General features: G+C 35.6%; 1 long non-coding RNA gene across 1 annotated transcript; it reads left to right on the top strand.

The window, feature by feature from the left end:
* Window positions 1-4,457: 4,457 nt before the first annotated feature.
* Window positions 4,458-12,704, top strand: LOC104887113 (uncharacterized). Its single transcript, XR_007271098.2, has 3 exons — window positions 4,458-5,311; window positions 10,251-10,563; window positions 12,280-12,704. It is a non-coding gene; the product is annotated as an uncharacterized LOC104887113 (long non-coding RNA).
* The last annotated feature ends 1,449 nt before the right edge of the window (window positions 12,705-14,153 follow it).

Genomic DNA, 14,153 nt, shown 5'->3' on the forward strand with positions numbered 1-14,153 from the left:
ACTTTTAAGTGATTAAAGGTGGCCTATCAATTGGTTTACACAAGGTACGTACATACCTATGTGCTATGTGATATAGTATCATGATTTAAGAAGGAAAATTTATAGTGTCATGTATATGAACTTTATAAGCTCATATGTGATTTCTATTATAATTGGATTTTACATGTTTTATGCCTGTGTGCAGACATGTTGATATTGACATTTGATTATGAGTTAAAGATTGTCATGGTTGTATGAAATTAATGATGCAAGCATGTGGATGGGAACTTTAGCTATTAATTCACATTGGGGGAATTAGTATATTATTGAGATTGAATCATGTTGAATCATGTGTTCCCTTACAATATTATTTTCACTACTTTATATAGATTGTGGGCCTTATTTGACAAGTTAATAAGTTACACCTTTGAAAGGTAAGATTGATTGTTGGCTAGGTTATCTGCAGAATGTTATATTGTGTTTAAAGTAATAAAAAGATGTTTAAAGTTTAGTTCAGTATAAATTATCTGCAGAATGTTATATTGTTATATTATTATTTATCCCCGCACGTTATTTATTAGTATCATGTTAGAAATGTTTATGTAATACTATGTAGTAATCAGCTTTGCTGATTACGTGCTTTGTTTGTGATTGTTGATCATGGCTTTGCCTTATTTATCCCGTGATAACCCATTTTGGTGAGCGGATTCTCTATAGCATTGACATTTACAAGTTCAAAGATGTTGCATCATTGGGAATCTTATATTATTATCTTTACTGCCTTAGTAGGAACATATTATAATAAGTTTGATTTGAAGTAAACATTTATAGTGTGTTTGATTTTAAGTACTTATTTATGTATTATATAAAAGTATGAAATTTAGTTATATGTTTTCCGCTGCAAAATTCTGAATAAGCCGATACATATCACACGGGCGATAATACGTGGGTAATTCTCTATTTTTTATGTTGAAAAGATATTTCTGAAAAGGGAGAACTATCGTGGTGTTACATGCGGTTTGGAGAAAACCGGATTGGTTTGTTCAACTAATTCAGTTCTTCTCCAAACCGCATCAGTTTATTGACCCAAAAAAATACGAAAAAAAATTCAAATTTACTAATCCGGTTTTGGGAAAAACTGGATCAGTTTGCTTGTGACAGATAAGGTTTATTTTCTACTAGTATTACCAAACATGGTTTGGGGCATGACCATACCTAGTAAGTGGAGGATGTTCTCCCAATCACAGTCCATTTCAATTACTCATCAAAACAATCCTATAGAGATAGGACAATCATGCCACTAGGTCCATTAGGGGGAGTACCTCATAAAACCTCCACTGACATAAGTTTTGGGACCCATTGTTCCTCCTTCTACTAAAAAGCCCAAATTTTACCCAATATCATATGCTTTTAGGTAATTAGAAAACATGATTTTGGGCATGGCCAAACCTTTTAACTGGAGGATTTTCACTCAATCATAATCCATTACCATTACTCATCAAAACAATCCTATGGGAATTGGAAAATTATCCCAGTAGGTCCATTAGTCCCAATACCTCACCAAACCCCATTGACTTGAGTTTTAGGCCCCCATTGTCCCTCCTGGTAGTAAAAAGCCCAAATTAACCCCACATCATATGTATTTAGGTAATTACCAAACATGATTTTGGACATGACCAAACGTACCAAGTGGAGAATGTTCTCCCAATCACGATCAATTCCAATTACTCATCAAAGCAATCCTATGGAGATTGGACAATCATGATATTGGGTCCATTAGACCCAATATCTCACCCTATTGACTTGAGTTTTGGACTCCATTGACCCTTTTTGTACTAAAAAGCCCAAATTAACATCATATCATATGCTTTTAGATAATTACCAAACATGGATTTGGGCATGACCAAACCAACTAAGTGGATTATGTTCTCCGAATCACAATTCTTTCTCATTCCTCATCAAAGCAATCCTATGGACATTGAACAATAATCATGACATTCTGTGCATTAGACGCATTACCTCAATGAACCCAATTTATTTGAGTTTTAGCCCCCATTATCCTTCCTTGTAGTAAATAGCCCAAATTAATCCCAAATCATATAATTTTAGAAAATTACCAAACATGGTTTTGGGCATGACCAAACCTACTAAGTAGAGGATGTTCTCCCAATCACGATCATTCCAATTACTCATCAAAGCAATCCCACAGGGATTGGACAATCATGCCACTAGGTCCATTAGGTCCAATACCTCACCGAACCCCATTGACTTGAGTTTTCGACCCCATTGTCCCTCCATGTACTAAAAATCCCAAATTAACACCATATCATATGATTTTAGGTATTTACCAAATTTGATTTTGCGCATGACCAAAGCTACTAAGTGGAGTATTCTCTCCCAATCACAATGCATTCTAATTACTCATCGAAGTAACCCTATATGGAGATTGGACAATCTTGACACTATGTCCATTAAACCAATACCTCACCGAACTCCATCGACTTGAGTTTTGGCCCCCATTGTTCCTCCTTTATACCAAAAATAGAAATTAACCTCATATTATATGCTTTTATGTAATTATCAATATGGTTTTGGGAATGACCAAACCTACTAAGTGGAGGATGTTCTTCCAATTACAATCCATTCCCATTACTAGAGATAAGCATGGGTCAGGTTTGGGGCACGTCCAGTTACACCTAGACCCGCAAGTTTGGATTTAGACCTAGACCCGCCCCACACCCATAAGGTCTAGAAAATCCGAACCTTTTCGCATATCCAAAAGGTACGGTGGGTAAAATGGGTTTAAATATTATTAGGAGTTTCAATCTGCGAATTTTTCGCACCCATTTTTTCAGTTATTAAAATAATAAAAGAATAAAATGATACTCCCTCCATCATAGAATACTCTTTACAAATTCCTTTTTTATCTGTCCCAGAATACTCTTTACACTTCTATTTTAGAATATGGTCCACTATTATATTAATCATTCTACCTTTTAACTATTTAACCACACTCTCTCTCCTCCAAATATTATAATACCAGTCCTATTACTGACCAACTCTAACCGAGGCCCAAATTCTCTCTCCTTAAAATAAAATAATAGTACTTTTACTAACTACTAACTCCTACACATCTTATCTTAATAAAATAACAATTGATAATCAAACAACTTACCATCTAAAACTACATGTCTTGACAAGTGTTAAAAGTATTATGGGATGGAGAGAGTAGTTTAATTCTTGTACAGACATATAAAATTAAAAAATCCACAATAAGTTGACTTACGTCCTGGTAAAAAGTTTTTATTACTACTTTATGGATTTCGTATTATAATAAATATATTTAATATGTAAAAACGAAAATGGGTATACGGGGCAAGTATGGGGTGAGTCTGGGACTGAATTTATGAGAACTTAATCCAGGCCCGAATTTTAACACCTAGCGCTACTTCCACTACAGACCCAATGAGTCTCAATTTTTTAGCTCCATACCCTTAAAAATGGGTCAGGTCCAACTTGATCTGTGTCGGATCTTGGGTCTTTGCCTATCCTTACCCGACCCGTTATTCATGCAAGCAACCCTATAGGGATTGGACAATCATGCCACTTTGTCCATGAGGCCTATTACCTCATCAATTGACTTGAGTTTTGAGCCACCATTTTACATCCTTGTACTAAAAAGCTAATATCATATGCTTTTGGTTAATTACCAAACAGGATTTTGGGCATGACCAACTAAGTGGAGGATGTTGTTCCAATCACAATCCATTCTCATTACTCATCAGATCAATTCTATAGGGATAGAACAATCATGTCACTGGTCCATTAGGTCCAATAATTCACCAAACACCATTGAATTGAGTTTTAGGTCCCAATGTTCCTCCTTGTATTAAACAGTCCAAATTAACCCCATATCGTATGCTTTTTTTATGTAATTACCAAACATGGTTGTGGACATAACCAAACCTACTAAGTGAAAGATATTCTCCCAATCACAATTTATTTCCATTACTCATCAAAACAGTTTTATGCGGATCGGACAATCATGCCACTAGGTCCATTAGGCCCAATATCTAACCAAAGTCCATTGATTTAGTTTTGGACCCCCATTGTCCCTCCTTGTACTAAAAAGCCCAAATTAACTCCATATCATATGCTTTTAGATAATTACCAAAAATGAAATTTGAGCATGACAACACCTATTAAGTGGAGTATGTTCTTCCAATGACAATATATTCCCATTAATCATCAAAACATTCCTATGGGGATTAGACAATCATGCCACTGGGTCCACTAGGCCCAATACCTCACCAAACACCATTGACTTGATTTTTGGGTCTCAGTGTCCCGCCTTGTACTAAACAGCCCATATTGACCCCGTATCATATGCTTTTACATAATTACCAAACATAATTGGAGAATGTTCTCCCAATCAAAATACATTCCCATTACTCTAAAAACAATTCTATGCAGATTGGACAATAATGCCATTGGGTCCATTAGGCCCAATACCTCACCTAAAATTACTACAAAAATGGCCAAAGAGACTACCTACAAGAGACCGGTAGAGGTTACTAACCCATTTCTTAAAGGTAGAAAACCATTGGTTATCTAAAACCAGTCTTTTAAGTTTAAGTATTTGAGTAATAAAAAAAGTTGTTGTGAAATAAGAGACTGCTTCCAAGTAAAACCGATTTCCTTGATATATATTATTTTTTAAATTCAATTTTTTTTTAAGATATTACACAATTATACGTCTATATTCTTCTTGTGAAGATTTAAGAGGCTACTTCTAACTTGAACCGATTTCCTAGAAATAATAATTTTAAAATTTAATATCTTTTCAATTAATACTAATGTTGTATAAGTTATATATATAAATCTATTTACTTTTAAAATTATGCAACAAATACAATCGAAAAAAAAAACTACATCTCCTAATATTATTCTACCTATATGATAATGGTTAATACCTGGCAAAAGAAACAAAAAAAAAAAAAAACCAGAACTACGCCATAGCTTCTTGAACAATCTCATAACTTAAGTCGCACACCATCCCTACAACCACCACTCTCCATATTCCAAATTCTCCCCATAATCCAAATCCTTCCATCAAAATTCCACCTTTGCTTTCGTAAAATTCATAATAAGGGCTATCACATTGTTCAATTCGTCAATTTTTGATTCAATTCGTCAATTCTTTTCGTCAATTCTTCTGGAATTTGTGATTCTTTTCGTCAATTTGTGATTCATTTGGGAAGAAAAGAGATTTTCGAAAAAGTATAAAATTAGGGAACTTATAAAGGAAATTGAAGCTATTTATTTATGTCTGGTAAGCAAGCTTTTCTGCTGTTATATTGTTTCTCTTCTCAGTTTTAGTTGCCTATAATGTGTTTGTTAAAATGCCTGAATGAATTTTTTCTATTATTTTCTTCTTGCTATTCATAACTCACAGTTTTTTTTTTTCATTCAGGTATTATTGTTATCATGAACATAATCAGGAAATAGAAATATATACATTACTGTTTGTTGGGTTTTCATTTTGGAAGAAGTATGTACTATTCTGCATTTCTGCTTATCTGCTGATGTTTTTGCTTGGAGTTTTTGACTTTTTGTCTTTAGGATAAATTTAATTTTCTTAGTAATTGTTGATTAGTCTACAATGCTAATTGGCATGGTGATAATATTTAATATATGCCGCTTGGAGTATAATATCGATGCAGCTGCTCGTGTCATCACACCGCGATTATTGTCTGATATGTGATTGAGAGCTAGTTTTGTACTGTCGTTTCCTTTACACCGCGATTATCTTATCTTCCAATTTCCTTTACAAGTGCCCTAATTTTACAATGTAGTTTGGCATTATATAGATTTAGAGCCTCCCAGTCCCAGATAATGGCCTTTTGAGATGCTGAAGATTAATTTGGTAGTCTGTGGTGCTAACTCATTGATATCAGTTCATTGGTAACATGCCATAAAGGTTACACACTTTACTACTCAAATTCAGTGAAGCTAACCTTATTGTTGTTGTGATACTGGGTAAGTTGTAGAATTTATGTTTGTATGTGTAGTTGTGAGCAGCGAAAGATCCAGAAATTTCTATTAGAGTGTGAGCATATGTAAATATGCTAATTCAATTTTTTGAGAGGGAGTATAGTATTAATACTGATCACTTATTGTTCATATATTATACATTAGACAGGTTTTGTTTATCGTGTACATATTAAAGTCAATTAACTATATGCAATTTTATCAGATAATGATTTAACTTGTTTTATGTGTTTATTGTTCATTTTAGGTGTGGCTTATGTTGTTGCTAGCACCTTGAATTGCATTGTCTATACGTGGCTTAATTAGGTAAGTAAATTTTCCTACTTTTGTGTTTGCTTGCATATATTCATTTTGCATTGATCTAGTACCTATTCAGGGTTTACTCATTAGGAGTAGGCTCTAAATAGTCCCTTATTTGGGATTGTCCTTGTAAGTGTAACCTCACTTGGACGTGAATGCTCTACATTGTGTATTTGGAGAACTAAGGTTGTCGAATTTTTCCTTGAAAATGATAAACAATTACGCATTCACTAGCGAGGTTAAATGTTCAAGGATGGGTTAGGTTGGAGTGATAAGAACCCAAGGCCTATGATTACATGTATATGAATTTGTGCACATACGTAAATATGCTATGATTCTTTATATATGTTAAATTGTTGGTGTGTAGATATGGATCGCAGTTGGATATCAAAGTCAAAATCGGGTGATCCCGAATATATGGCCGGAGTAAAGGAATTTATCGATTTTGCTGTGAAGAACTCTGGAGGTCGTACTAGGTTACCTTGTTCTTGTGTTAGGTGCCATAATTTTATGCATAAAAGAGTAGATGAAATACTTAATCGTTTGAGCAAATCGGCTTTTGATAGAACATATACTGTTTGGATGTGGCATGGGGAGGATAAGGAAGGTTCTTCTAGAAAAAGTGTGCAGGAAGGTCCTAATGTCGATGAAGGTGATCGGTTAAAAGATATGTTATAGGATTTTCATGATAAGTTTGATGAGAATCCTTCTACGTTTGAGAAATGGTTAGTTGATACTAAAAAGCCTTTGTACACAGTGTGTGAAAGTATACAAGATTGTCAAGTGTACTTAGGTTATATAATTTGAAGGCAGGTCATGGGTTGAGCGATGCGGGTTTTACTGAATTCCTTGAAGTAGTGAAAGATATCCTTCAAAGTGATAATGTCCTTCCGAGTCATACATATGAGGCAAAAAAGATATTGTCCTCAATGAGCTTGCCTTATGAAAAAATCCACGCTTACCCTAACAACTGCATATTATATAGAAATTAACGTGAATCATTACAGAGTTGCCCAGTTTGCAATGCCTCACGGTATAAGAAGAAAGAAGGAGTTCCAACTAAGGTTTTGTGATACTTTCCTATAATACCAAGATTTAAACGTTTTTTTTTAAATGCGGGAGATGCTGAAAAAGTTGACATGGCATCATAACGATCAAATTTAGGATGATATACTTAGACACCCAGCGGACTCCCTACAATGGAGGTTTATTGATGGAAAATTCTCTGAGTTTGGTAAAGAAGAATGAAACCTACGCCTTGTATTATCCACCGATGGTATGAATCCATTTTACTCCCTTAGTTCCACCTATAGTACTTAGCGAGTAATTTTGGTTACCTACAACCTACCTCCTTCACTATGGATGAAAAGAAAGTAAATGATGCTTTCATGGTTGATTTCTGGTCCCAGACAATCAGGAAATGACATAGACGTGTACTTAGCTCCCCTCATTGATGATTTGAAGATGCTTTGGGATTCAGGTGTAGAAGTGTATGATGCACACCGAAAATGAGACGTTTAACCTTAAAGCAATGTTGTTTTGCAACATTCAAGATTATCCAACCTATGATAATCTTTCTGGGTATACTACGAAAGGAAAACACCCTTGCCCTATATGTGAGGATGGTACCAGGGGAAAGTGGCTTCCATCATCTGGAAAGGATATCTTTGATGTACATCGTCGATATTTGCCATATGATCATCCTTACCGTAAATTGAAAAAGGTTTTTGTCGGGGAACAAGAACTAAGGGGACGTTCAAGAGTCTTGAGTGGTACAGATGTGTTTGAAAAGGTTAAAGATATTGAGATTACATTTGGAAAGAACTGTGGGACCAAACTTCCTAAACAGGGATATAAGAAATGTTGCGAGTTATGACGTTTTCCTTATTGGAGATTTTTGTTTGTCAGACATTCTCTAGATTTGATGCATATTGAGAAGAATGTGTGTGGTAGCTTAGTTGGACAACTATTGAGTATCTCAAGAAAGACGAAAGACGGTGTTAGTGCTAGAGAAGATTTAAAAGCATTCAGGATCAGAGAATAGCTCAACGTCGTTGAAAGAAACAATAGGAATATTTTGCCTCCGGCGGCTTATACACTATCGAGGAAAGAGAAAAAAGAATGTTGTGAATGTTTAGTGGGTGTAAAAGTACCAGCTGGTTATTTTTCTAATATTTGAAGTCTTGTTTCAATGGGAAATTTGAAGCTCGTGGGTCTTAAGTCTCATGATTGCCATGTTTTGATGCAACACTTGCTACCCGTGGCTATTCGTTCAATTTTACCTAAAAAAAAGTCCAATTTGCTATTATCATATTATGTTCTTTCTTTTATGCAATATATAGGAAAGTCATAGATACTAAAGACTTGCATTCTTTGGAAAAACTTCAATTGTCATCATTCTGTGCCAATTAGAGATGTACTTCCCTCCATCATTTTTCCATGTCATGGCTCATTAAACTGTTCATTTGGTGAGGGAGGTAAGATTTTGTGGTCCCGTTTGTTAAGAAATAAATATCCCTTTGAAAGGTAAATGAAAACTTATAATGGATATGTCAAAAATCACTTTAGACCAGAAGGTTGTATTGCTGAGCGAGCCCTTTATGAAGATGCTGCTGGATATTTTAGTGAATTTTTAGGAAATGCAAAGACGATTGGGCTTCCTATATCACGACATAGTGGAAGAATGGAAGGAAAAGGTACTTTAGGTCATAAGCAACTTGACTTGTCTCATGAGCAGTGGCACATGGCGCACACTTATATTCTCTTTAACGAGGATGAAGTTGCACCGTATATTAAGCAACACATTGCTTATTTAAGGCAATACAATCGAAGAGGAAATGAGAAATCATTACTAAGCAAACATAACAAATCATTCAGCACTTGGTTGAAAACTCAAGTTATGAAAGAGCTTGAAGATTCATCCCATCCCATTTCTGATCGACTCAAGAGTCTAGCTTATGGACCTAATTTCAATGCCTCCTTTTATTCGAGATATGTCATAAATGGTTGTACATTCTACACTAGAGATCAAGATGAAAATAGCGATATGCAGAATAGTGGGGTAACAGTTGAAGTTGAGGCTATGCATTTTGCTAGTTCTAAAGACAAGCATCCTGTATGTGCTAAAATGTCATACTATGGAGTCATTCATGAGATCATTGATTTGCAATACATTGGATATTTGATACCGATTTTCAGAAGCAATTGGGTTGATTCACATGTCGGGTCGAGTATAGATGAGTTAGGCTTCACTTTAGTCAACCTTGACAAGCTTGGTCACAATGAAGATCCATATATATTAGCTAGTCAAGCGAAGCAAGTATTTTACCTTACTGATCCAGCTGATAAGAAGAGGTCAGTCGTTATAACACCAAGATCTCGACAAGACATTGATGATTATGATGAGGATGTTGTTTTGGAAGTAAGACCAACAACTAATATTTTTCAAAATGAGGGTGTTCTTGACGATGAGGTAGAAGATTCATCAACATATGTACGTGATGACCGTGAGGAAGGTGATGGGTTGACAAAATGAGTACTAAGGATAAACCTAGAAAGCGTCGTCGTAAAACACCTGAGGTGTGTTGATGTTGTTCTACTTTTTCTTACTTATGTTGTTTGAATACTATTATTTTTTTTATCATCCTTTTATGGTTTTAATCTTATAGTAGTGAATATAAGTTAGCACAACAGTATTACAGACTCTACAAGTATTTCAATACTTATATTTTATAATCTTGTTAGAGTGTTTTAGACGTTAAAATCCTAACAAATTTATGTTTAACCTTCTAATATATGGCGTTAAAAAGTTCCTAGATTATATGTATCAATTAGATCTAATGTTTAATAATAAATGCATGTTATGTTATCAGTCAATGTTACTATATTGTTAATGGCTTCTCTATTTGCAATTATTGTAGCTATATGGCCAAGAAGAAAAAGCAAGTGTGCTCTCAAGGTGATCAAACCTCTTCTGATGATTGTGATGTTAAAAAGTCTAATCGTGATGATGAGAGGGGACGTACCGTACTCACTAAGGTGGGCAAGTCTATTCAAAATGGAAATAAAATTTATTTAGATTGGCATCCAATTCGGAGGAATCCACGTGGTGATAAACGCCTCACTTTTACCACCTATATTGGTGTAGCTACTCGAGAACGAGTGTTCATCACCTATTACAGTTGGAATGATGTTCTGGAAATCAAATTATACGAGTTATATGATATAATCACGGTAAGCACATGTTTCATCGTTATACTATAGTAGTGGCAAAATAATCTGTCAATGCAAAAACTATTTGTATATATATACTAAAACTTTAGACCCAAATTTGTGGCTTTGTAGTCTCTCCACCACCTTCATTCATCTTAAGCGTGTTAGGTTCTTGAACAAGAAGTACCCTAGGTGCTACTACATGGAGTTTACTTGCTCTGATGCATGTTTGCGGACCTGTCAGGTTGACTGTGCCACTTGCAAACCTGTTTGCAGTAAGCTCATCACATTATTATTGTTTGGTTCTTAAATTTTTCTTCAGTTTTAGCATAAAGTGGATTTTTCTTAACTGCGAGTTTTGTCTAATTTCTCATTTGAGTATCGACTATAAGCTATGGTGGACAACATTTTCTCATGGCTCAAAACATAAGTGTCAAAATATAAACTAAAGATTTTATTATTACTTGTGCGATGTGCTTATCGTTTTTTCTTCAATGATGGTGACTACTCTTCCAAATTGCCTAGTCCCCCCCCTAAATAGGTATCAGTAAGATCTGTCTGAAATTTTAATTTAGACTATTGGACATGTGAGTTTTATGTCCAAGGTCAACCTGCAAAAATTGTTCAGTTTCTGATGCTATAAAATACAGTTTCCTGTATCCATCTTTTGTTGTTTGAGACGGCTTATACGCCCATATATACAACACCTTACATCATTAAGCTACGGTATTCGTCTTAGCTTTTCTCCAACCCTCCAATGTATCCTTGCTTCTCCCTTTTTACTGCCTCTTTCATTTTCATCTCTCCTCCTTATTTCGGATCACTTGGTAAATTTGCACCTTAAATCAGGGTGTTGTTGACTGTCTTGATTGTTGATCCTACATTCCATTTGGTGTTGTCGCCATATTTTTTGCTCTATGCTCTTTGTCAAATTATTGTTGTTTTTAGGTTCTTACATTACCACGCCAGTCATTTCATCTTTGTTTTCCCCACATATATAAACTTTAGTTGGAAGCTAAACCCTTCGGGATACTACATTTAGGTCAACTTGTAGAATTTAATGATGCCAGTTTCCTGGACTTACTGACCTGTTTCTGATGGCAAGTGCTTAGTTGAGCACTTGAGCTACTTAACATTTAGGTCAACATCTAGAGTTTAAGAACTAGATGCAACATCATTATGTATGAGGCTTGCAACAATATATCTTAATTGAGCTTGTTTAACAAGAAAACTTTTTTTGTGTGCATAAAACAAAGCATTTGAATGTTCTTTTTTTTTCTATGCACAATCTTATACACGCACTGATGCATACACATCCCCCTACATGCATATAGGTGATTAGTGGCCTGGTAGTAGAGGATTGGTGTGTACTGCCCAACCTCCCTGCCGCCCCACCCCTGCACTCCCCCCTCCCTGCACTTCCCACCCATACACAACCCCCATCACTGCACTCCCCACCCCCATGCACTCCCCAACCCCTTCACTCTCCACCTTGCTACACTCCCCACCCCTTGCACTGCCCACCCCCTACACAGCCCCATCCCCTACACTGCCCACCCCTGTACTGCCCCCCTCACTGCACTCCCCACCCTATGCACTACCCACCCCCTACACTGCCCCACCCCCTGCACTCCCCAATTTTCCGCCAAAAAGTGTCATAGTTATAATAAACAAAGAGTAGTTTTCCTCACATGTTCTCCTAGTTATATGTTAAATAATCATTTGCTATATTTGTAGAAGGGGTTCACAGTACAAAAAGACCACAGAAAATGGACCTTGTCTCGTGCTAATGATCGATGGAGGGCTTTCAACACAAGATTAAGAAAGTTATGGTTGTTAAGGAAGTCCACTGGAAGGTTGAGAAAAAAACCACCATGGAAATATTCTTTTATCCTTCAACCTGCTTGGGATAAATTTAAGGAAATGTGCACTACCGAAAAGTTCAAGTTTTCATAATATTTAATATTATTTCATAGTTTTTATGTTGGTTATGCAAATAGAATATTATGTGTTCTAAGTTCTAACTATGTATCTATACTATTTCAAGGAGCTTATTAGCGAGGAAAGTCGAAAACGATCAAGTCTGAAAGTTTCAAGCTATCTCTAATACCCCGAATTTTCAAAGCTTATTTTATTATTTATTAAAGTTTAATATTATTCTACTTAAATTTATTTTTATGATAATACGATTTTATTTGATAACTATGTTCATTAAAATAATGATTTCAATTAGTTTTGATTTATTTAACAAGTTTCAATTAAATCATTTACTTGTTTTACTATTCATTTCATTATTTCTAATTAATCAAACTCCTTAAATTTGTTTGTGGGTACCTTTGTTCATGTTGTCCATCCACATTAGTAATCAAAAGCCCAAATACTAGTCCATAGTCCATATGTCTTTTACCAAAAAAGAAAAGTTAAAACAAAAAAAAAAAAAGAAAACCGATTTCCATCTTCTTCCCCTCCCCTCTTCTTCGCTCATCTGATTCAACAGCTCCAAAGGAGCCAAACTGTCAACAATTTACAACTCTTGTCTGTAGTATTGATTTTCAGTCCACAAAATCAGATTTCAGGGGCTAAAAATTTCAAAGGCTAAAACTCCATAGCCTCATCTCCAGCATTAATGGCCTTGACTAAGCTCCATAAAATTATAAAATTTTGTCTATAAATAGCAACCCAAACACATTCAATTGCTCAAGCAAACAATCTCAAAAAGGTTTGCTTCAATTCATTTCTTTCTCCCTTAATTTCTGAATTTTATATTGAAAGATAAAAATTGAAATTTCAATCCACCATTAACAATATCCTCCGCACCACCGGACCACCACTCGAAAAAAAAACCCACCAAGTCGTGCTAGCCAAGCCGCGCCAACCGCAAACCTTCAACCTCCCTAATTCGCGGTGCACCTGCTGCGTCCTCTGCGGCCTCTGTCGCCCAGCCTCCTCCACTCGCGCCAAGCCACCACCTGCTCGACCACCGTGCTTCGCCTAGAACGAACCACCGCAAAACAACCGGCACCACCACGCACCAACCCCTGCTTCGAACCTCACCTTCGTGCCTCCCCTGTTTCACCTCCCCTTCTTTTGTCACTCCTTATTCTCTCAGTTTGAGTAACTGAGTGTTTCCTTTTAAAAACCCGTCTCTTTTCCTTATCTTTTAAGTTTAATTAGTTTCAATTATTTTTATTTAGTTTACTTTTAAACACAAAACCCATAAACTTCCTAAACTAGCTTACATTAATTAAGTTAGTATATTTTAGTTTCACTTAATCTTTTGTAGCTTGAAAATGTTTCTTGACTTTCTAAAATAAATATATTTTTTTTAAACAGAAAATAACACACTAGGGGGGATCCCAAGAAGTGGGCCACCCTAAAGCATCCTTTCAGATGATTACAGAGAAATTTCGATCAGGCAAATCAAACCAATAAGTCAAGTTCGAACACGAATGACCGCGATGAGCTAGCCAATCCGCTGCTGCATTCCCTTCCCTTACTCCATGATTGATATGAACATCTGAAAAAAACTTGAGCTCTTCCCTTCATCCAAATTAAGAGAATGAATATCCCAAGGAATTTTCCAAATACGTTTAATAGCTTGAATAACAGTA

Source organism: Beta vulgaris, chromosome 2 (assembly GCF_026745355.1).
Source record: "Beta vulgaris subsp. vulgaris cultivar EL10 chromosome 2, EL10.2, whole genome shotgun sequence".
Taxonomy (NCBI): Eukaryota; Viridiplantae; Streptophyta; class Magnoliopsida; order Caryophyllales; family Amaranthaceae; genus Beta; species Beta vulgaris.